This window comes from Cebus imitator, unplaced genomic scaffold, assembly GCF_001604975.1.
Source record: "Cebus imitator isolate Cc_AM_T3 unplaced genomic scaffold, Cebus_imitator-1.0 Scaffold117, whole genome shotgun sequence".
NCBI lineage: Eukaryota > Metazoa > Chordata > Mammalia > Primates > Cebidae > Cebus > Cebus imitator.
In genome coordinates, this window is record NW_016107432.1 from 3,423,380 (window position 1) to 3,431,493 (window position 8,114).

Here is an 8,114-nt window from a genome sequence, read left to right on the forward strand (position 1 = left end):
CTGCACTCCAGCCTGGTGACAGAGTAAAACTGTCTCAGAAAACAAAAACAAACAAAAAAATGTTGGTACCTGTTCTACTGTGTCCATTTTTTAAATCATCCAGCCCAAAATGTCATACTGTGTTCTCTACATACGTGAGTCCATACACACGTGTGCACATATCCTGGCTCTGACCCCTGACGGGCTAGAAGCAATGATACCTGATGTCAGTGAGCACACCTGCCACTCAGACACCAGTTTCTAAATACCTCCCAAGTCGTATTTAGAGAAACAGCCGAGTCCAGGGCTGAGGTGAGGAATCACCACGGAGTTAAAACCAGCACTGAGGGTGAGAATCCCACAGCGACCCTCCCTGGCAGTACGCCAGGCCCTTGGTTTAGCTGAGTCCAAATCTTAGCTTTATTTTTTTTTGAGACAGGGTCTTACTCTGTCACCCAGGCTGGAGTGCAGTGATGTGATCACAGCTCATTGCAGCCTCCAATTCCTGGGCTCAAGCGATTCTCCCACCTCAGCCTCCTGAGCAGCTGAGTAGCGCACCACCATGCGCAGTTAATTTTTGTATTTCTCGTAGAGACGAGGTTCTGCTATGCTGCCCAGGCTTGTCTCAGACTCCCGGGCTCAAGTGATCCTTCCACCTCAGCCTCCCAGAGTGCAGAGATGATAGGTGTGAGCCACCACGCCCGGCCATCTTACTTTTTTTAACTCAAATTTAAAATTTTTAATTTTGAAATATTCGATGTTTACAAAAGACTGAATTACAGTAAACAGTCTGAAAGCGCTTGAGCCCAAGAGTGTGAGGCTTCAGTGAGCTGTGATCACACCACGGCACTCCAGCCTGGGTGACAGAATAAGACCTGCCTCCAGAGCCGTGAGTAAGGCCCTGCTCGGGGCGTGAGTTCCCAGGTCTGCTGGGCTCACGCTGCCCACTTCTGACGCTCAACCAAACTGCCCCAGGTCGCTGCTCTGGCTTATCCATGGTGCTGGTGCTGAGCTCCGGGGCCACGCGCACCCACACACACTGCCACCAGCTTCCACGTTGTTCACTGCCGCTTGGTGGGTGCAGAGGTCCCCTGACCCTGGCACCAGCCAGGGAGACTGTCTTCCCTTATACCCTCTGACATTCACGGTGCAAAGTGCCTGCGTGCACCTTTGCTGGTTTTCACACTGAGTTGTCTGTCTTGATCTGATTGATTCTCAGAACTCTTTTTTTTTTGAGATGGAGTTTCTCTCAGGCTGGAGTGCCATGGCACGATCTCAGCTCACTGCAACCTCCACCTCCCGGGTGCAAGTGATTCTCCTGCCTCAGCCTCCCAAGTGGCTGGGATTAGGGGTGCATGCCACCATGCCCAGCTGATTTTTTTTTGTATTTTTAGTAGAGACAGGGTTTCACCATGTTGGCCAGGATGATCTTGATCTCTTGACTTCGTGATCCGCCCACCTCGGCCTCCCAGAGTGCTGGGATTACAGGCATGAGCCACCTTGCCCAGTGGATTCTAGGAATTCTTTCTATATTCTGGATACTAGTCCTTTGCTTATATGCACAGAAGATCCTCTCGGGCGCGTGGCAGGTCCCCCCGCAGACATGAGCACCACATTCTCTACTGGAATCCGCCTGAAGATGACTCACGTGGACAGCAGGGAGCTCTGGCCTGAGGCAGGATGGGGCTGGCAGCAAGTGTCAGAAAACCCCTCCTGACAGAGGCTTAGGTGAGATTGTGTTTAAGGAATAAATCAGAAGCCTGTATTTAAGAAATAGTCGTACTTCCCCCTGGTGTTAAAACCAAAAGACGCAGCTGCCGTGTACCAGAAACAATTCCAAGGAGAACTGCACACACCTCCCTCCCTGGCCACAGGTGGGATGTCGGCCCCCTGGGAGGCTGGAGGCTGGAGGCGAGGCCCCCAGGGCAGTTGAGGCCGGGTGAAAGCCCATTTTCTCTGGAAGGAGTTGGGTCTGGGTGTTAGGAGTCATCTGTCCTTGTGGGGACCCCCCTTCTCCCTGCAAGAAGGTGGCAGCAGGTCACTCCCCACACCGGGCAGCAGGAGGAGGCTGCACCTACCGGGGCTCAGGCCCAGAGCATCAGCCAGGGACACCGCCACCCGCCTCACCGGCAGCAGCAGAGGCCCTGCCTGCGTCTCCGTCCTGGCGGCTGTGTGTGTCCTGGCCAGACGTCCCTCGGCCCTGCTCCACGCTGCTGACTCTCCGCACCAAGACCAGGGGATCAGAGGATGACTGGAGAAGTGGAGGCAGGCGGGGGCCTGGGCTGGGCACACGTCTTCCAGGAGGGAGGACAGATCCACCCTCAGACACAGAAGCAGTGCAGAGTCCCTGCTGGTGGGGAGGGCAGCTGAAGGCCGGGCAGGGCGCAGGCTGTGAGTGGGGAGCAGGGCTAAGGACTGGGGGGCTGGGAGGGCAGAGCCCCCCAGCAGGCGGGCGCAGGCCATGCCTCTCTGAATCCGGCCCCCTGTGTGAGCTTAGTGGTGGGGGTCCAGGCATCTGGGCAGCCAGCGGGGGACAGGGGAGGCCTGCGTGGGCTATAAGGAAGCTGCTGGTCCCGGTGACCCCAGGGCTCAGGACTTCCACCTACACCAGCGTCTCTAGGTAGGGTGCCCGACCCCGTCCTCCTGCCCTGACTCCAGCTGGCAGCCTGACTCTGCGCCTTCTTCAAATCTGCAGGGGTCTCAGATGCCCTCCAACTCACCCAGGTCCAGTCTGCCAGGAAATCCAGGCAGAACCCACTGTGGGGGCACTGCCTTCCCAAGCACCAACCTTGAGCCCCCATCTCTGTTGGGTCCAGAGCCTCCTGCCCACCCCTTGTGTCCACAGCAGCCTCCAGGGACCCCCATTAGCAATTCAAAACACCAGCCCCAGGGAATGGCTGGGCCAAGCTGGGGCAAGTGAGACTGAGGACACCCCCAGAGTGTTGAGGACAGTCAGTGGGACTCAGGGACAGCTGGCACGGCCACAGGAGACTGGGTAATCACGTCTTACAGACACGGACCCACGGGTAAAACAGGAGCTGTGCCCACAGAGACACAGGGGATGCTTAACTGTCCCCCCGCTGCCAAATACCCCCTGGTCACCAAGGGGTCCTGCTTCTGGGCAAAGCCGGGCGGGAGCATCCACGCCAAGCTGCAGATATGAGCGGGAAGGCTGGGTGCTGGGGTCCTGCCCCTAACTCCATGAGATGTGAGCCCTGAGCCGGGGGTGGTCCACAGGGAACCACGGTGGCCAAGGGGCATGGGTCTGCAGGCACCATGGGGAGCCTGCCAGGAACGTGAGTTCACGGGGGTCTCGTCTCTTTCAAGTGCACGTCAGCGGCTGACAGTAGCAAACTAAACCCTCCTGGACGCAGACCCAGCACGCGCCCTACTCATCCGGGGAGTTTTCTGGGCCTGGGTGGGGCAGGCAGGCAGGGTCTCGGGCACATCTCACATATCGCGGGCTGGTGGCTCAGAGCCCTTGGGCCAGGTGCTCCTGCCCAGGGCTCTGGGCACTCCGAGGCCAGTCAGCCGCCCACACCTCAGGCCACGTTCCAGCCTGAAGCCCCTCATCTTCCCCTGACTGGCCGCGGCTGGTCATCTCCAGAGGCAAGAACGACTGCGGAGGGTCGGGCAGAGGCGGCGAGGGGGCCGGGGGGCGCTGTGGGGCTGAGACCCGTCAGCCTCCCCCCAATTAACGCCGGACCGCCACCCTCGCCTCCTAAATCACACCGGCGGCTGCGGCCGGCCCGGACCCACGTAAATCATGTTCTGACGGCCGCGTGTCAGGGCAGCGGCTCTTCCGCTAAGAGCAGTGTTACTGTCTCCTAAATCCCGAAGCCGTGATTGATGCCACCTGCTCCACACGTGCTGAGGCCACCATCTGCTTACAGGGAAACATAAACTTTGAATAAGCAGGTCCTGCTGATTTTAACTGGCCTAATTTATTGCTCGCAAGTGGAGGAGCTGAGTTCGCAGCAAATTTCTCTAGCCACCCGAGAACCCGCAGCCCGGCCCTTGCGTCGTGATAGGAGCCTGATAAGGTGACCGTCAGCAGCGTCCTCGCAGCGCCAGGCCAGCCGCTGGCTCCCAAAAGCACCAGGGAAAAGAGTCCCCCACCTCAGCAGAGTGCCTCCCGTGGGGGGATTTATTTCTGAATTAAACACTCCCAGTCCCACGGAAGCCTATTCACTTTCACAATCAGCTTTCTTCCCAGTTGTGAACACTCTTTCCAAAACTTGTGCATGATTCTAATTACAGATAAGTTTCTCTTTGAAGACCGGGCGTTCATGCCTGGGCTACTGAGCTGAATTCAATACATCTTGGCGTTAACGGTGTCCAGTGGACATGCAGGCCGCGCACCTGGCTGGGCCCAGGCAGCTCCAGGGTTCGAGCACTCCTTGGCCCAGAGGCACTGGAGGGTCCCACCAGCTCCCTCCACTCTGTTGCCCTTGGTGGTTGGGAGCCCAGGAAAAGTCCCGCATCCAGCTCCACGCCCCACAGGGCCATAGCCCAAGAGGGTAAGCTGAGCAGCGTGCGGCGGAGACCGACCAGAATGCACCCCCTCAGCCCACACTGACCAGAGTGCACCCCTGCGGCTGCGGCAGCCCTTGGCGGGGAGTGTGTCGTGCTTCTGCAGGGGGAGGCTGCGGGCGGGGGGTGCGCACAACAAGGGCAAACAGGAGCCAGGGCCTCTGGGGCTCACCCTAGAGCCAGCTCTGAGCCGTCTCCTCCAGGAAGCCTCTCCTGACCTGCCCTTCCCCAGCCCTTCCTGGGTGTCACTGCTGCCGGTGGCTGCTGGGCCTAGGCCCTCCCTCACCCCTTGTGCCATACCCAGAGCCTTGGGAAGCCGAGAGAGCCTCTCATGTCATCCAGGTCCCCAGCCCTGGCACAGAGCTCTGAAAAGCCACCCCTCACCCCCCAACAACCGAAAAAAGGCCCAGGACAGCCACACCTGCCTCCGCTGGGTGGGGGGTGCCAGGAACCACAGCCAAAGACGGACCGTTCTCCCTGCACTGGTGAGCACTCATGACACCGTGTCTATGACCACAGGGTCCTGGGAGCCCGCTAGAACCTCCCGCAGGTAGCATCAGCGCCTGCCTCACCGGACTGAGAGGAGATCCGGTTCCACCCACCTTCCCAGGCCGGACACACTCACCATTTCTGGAAATGCAAGAGACACATTCAACCAGTGTGATGCAATGTGTGTGTACATGTGTGTGTACATGTGTGTGTGAGCTGGGGACAAGGGACACAAGCATCTGCAGCACCGGACAGGGAAAGAGAGTTCCCCCCGGGCCCGTCCCCACGGTGCCGGATGGGTGGAGTGCAGGTGGGATCTGTGTGTGTGTGTGTGTGTGTGTGCGCACGTGTGTGCACACACTCTGGGTGAGCATGCACGTGCGTTGTGTGTGCATGTGTGTCAGGTGCATGTGTGTGTGCATGTGCATGTGTATGCATATGCACATGTGCACGTGTCCATGGGTGTGTGTACATGTGCGTGTGTGTCTACGTGTGTGTACATGTGTGCGTGTGTGCGTGTGTATGCATGTGCACATGTGCAGGTGTGCATGGGTGTGTGCACATGTGCATACATGTGTATGTGCATATGTCTATGTGTATGTGTGCATGCATATGTATATGTGTGCGCATGTGTGTGCATGCATGTGTGTGTGCATGTGTGCGTGTGCATAAGCATGTGTGCGTGTGTGTGCGTGTGCCTATGTGTTCGGAGAAGCCACCTGGAGCCAGGGAGAGCCCAGGAGCCTGAGGCTGCCCATAGGCACGGTGACATGTGGGCTTTCAGCTCCGTGGGTTTGAAGGAACATCTTTCTATCCATAGAAGAAGGAAGACAGAAGCCAAGCCACAGGTACTTTCCATTCAGTTCTCTCTTTTCTTTTTCCTTCTTTCTTTGCCTTATACTGAAATACAATCCAGGCAGATCCATTCAGTTCTCAGACGGAGGCCACAGGCTGGGCCAAGCCTTGGTCTCTGCAACCTCCGGCGTCCGTGTGATTTTTCACCGGTAAATGAAACTGCCAAGGCTTGGCTGTGTTGCTCGGCCTTGCCGTCATAACTTTAAATCCCATTATGATCACTTCATTTTACAACATGCTTTGGCCCTGGGATCAATATATCAAGAGGGCCTAGCGCCGGCTACGATCTGGCCAAGACTCTGAAGTGGGGGCTGTGGCCGGCAGGGCCCCAGCCTCTCCTGCCCCTCAGGTCACACCTGCCCAGAGTGGGGGCTCCCCAGGGCCCAGCAGAATCCAGGAAAGGGACAAAAGAGGAGAAGTCGCGGGGGAGGCAGCGAGGGGCAGGCGAGTCCCCCCAGCCTCCACCCCGTGCCTCCACGGCTCCCCAGCATGTTACAGCAAGCAGACGCCGAGAGCCTGGTCCCGCTCCAAGTTGCTCAAATGGGGACCAGCACAGACCTCAGCACCCCATCCTCTTATGCGACAGGACCCGCAGCCTCCTGCACACTCGCAGGTGAGGCAGCCCCACACGGCTGCCACAGGGACCCAGCTCTTGCCTTAGCAGACGGGAGACGTGGCCAGCACCCAGGCAGGTGCTGGGGAAAGACAGCATCCCTGGCTCTCACTAAGGCCCTCCCCATGGGCTCGGGTCCCAGAAACCCCCAGGGGCGCATAGTGGAGCCAAATGGAGGTAGCAAAGACACAAGTTTGCTTTCGAGGAAACGGGATGCCAAGGGCATTCCCTCCCATTTCTGAAGCTGGAACTCATCAGTGGGCAGAGATGCCCAGAGTCATGGCTTCGGGGCAGACACCCTGGTGCCTCTGACCCCCACATCCCACAGGTGTGCAACAGCCAGGCAGCCCACCCCACTCCAGCCAGATGAGCCGTGGGGACCCAGGGGCCTGCCTGGAAAATCAATCAGTGCGTTGGCCCCACCAATTTTCAGGAGCATGAAGCCATTCTTTGCCCAGCAGGGCACTAATGTCCAATGCGGCAGAAAGCAGAAAGAGGTCGTGTGGAGCCCTGCAGGGATCCTCACCCTCCCCAAACGGCACAGGACCCAGGCCCATCCTGCAGCTTTCCTGTTCCATCTTGCTTGGGAGGGTGGCAGTGAAAGGCACAAGGCACATGCACCTGTGCACACAGGCCACGGTGGCTCACGTACACACCACGCACACAGGCCACGGCAGCTCACGCACACGCCACGCACACAGGCCACAGTGGCTCACGCACAGGCCATGCACACAGGCCACGGCGGCTCACGCACACAGGCCATGGCGACTCACGCACACACCACGCACACAGGCCACGGCGGCTCACGCACACGCCATGCACACAGGCCACGGCAACTCATGCACACGCCTCACACACAGGCCACGGCGGCTCACGCACACACCATGTACACGCCTCGCACACAGGCCACGGCGGCTCACACACACGCCACGCACAGAGGCCACGGCAACTCACGCACACGCCTCACACGCAGGCCACGGTGACTCACACACACGCCATGCACACAGGCCACCTTGACTCACGCACATGCCACACACACAGGCCACAGTGGTGCCTCACACCCACACTCATGTGCACGCCTCCATGGGTCACCCCCAAAAGCCCGTGTGCCAAATAGCCTGTTGCACACAGCAGCCCTGGCCTGCCTTGCTGCTTTGGGGACACAGGACCTCTGTCCCAGAGGCTCTGCAGAGGCCAGGCCAAGAGGCTGCTGTGGTCGGGGCTGGGGGAGGAGGGGCCCAAGCCGGTCGATGCCCCAACTCCACACCCAGGTCCCACATCTAGCGCAGGTCTCCAATATCTGTCTGGCCCTCCCATGCCTCCTGGGGCTCATTTGGGGTCTGCAGAGTCTTTTGTGGGGCCCAGATCAGCCCAATACAGCACAGCAAGGACCTGAGCCTTCCCTTGACAGATGAGGCAGGAGACACAGGAGGCCCAGGATCATAGCAGGGTGGGGCTGCCTCCCGGCCACACACGTGGACACACTGGGTGCAGACCCCTCCCAGCCACACTGGCGGACACACTGGGTGCAGACCCCTCCTGGCCACACACGGGGACACACTGAGTGCAGACCCCTCCCGGCCACACTCGCGGATACAGTGGGTGCAGGCCCCTCCCGGCCACACTCGCGGACACACTGGGTGCA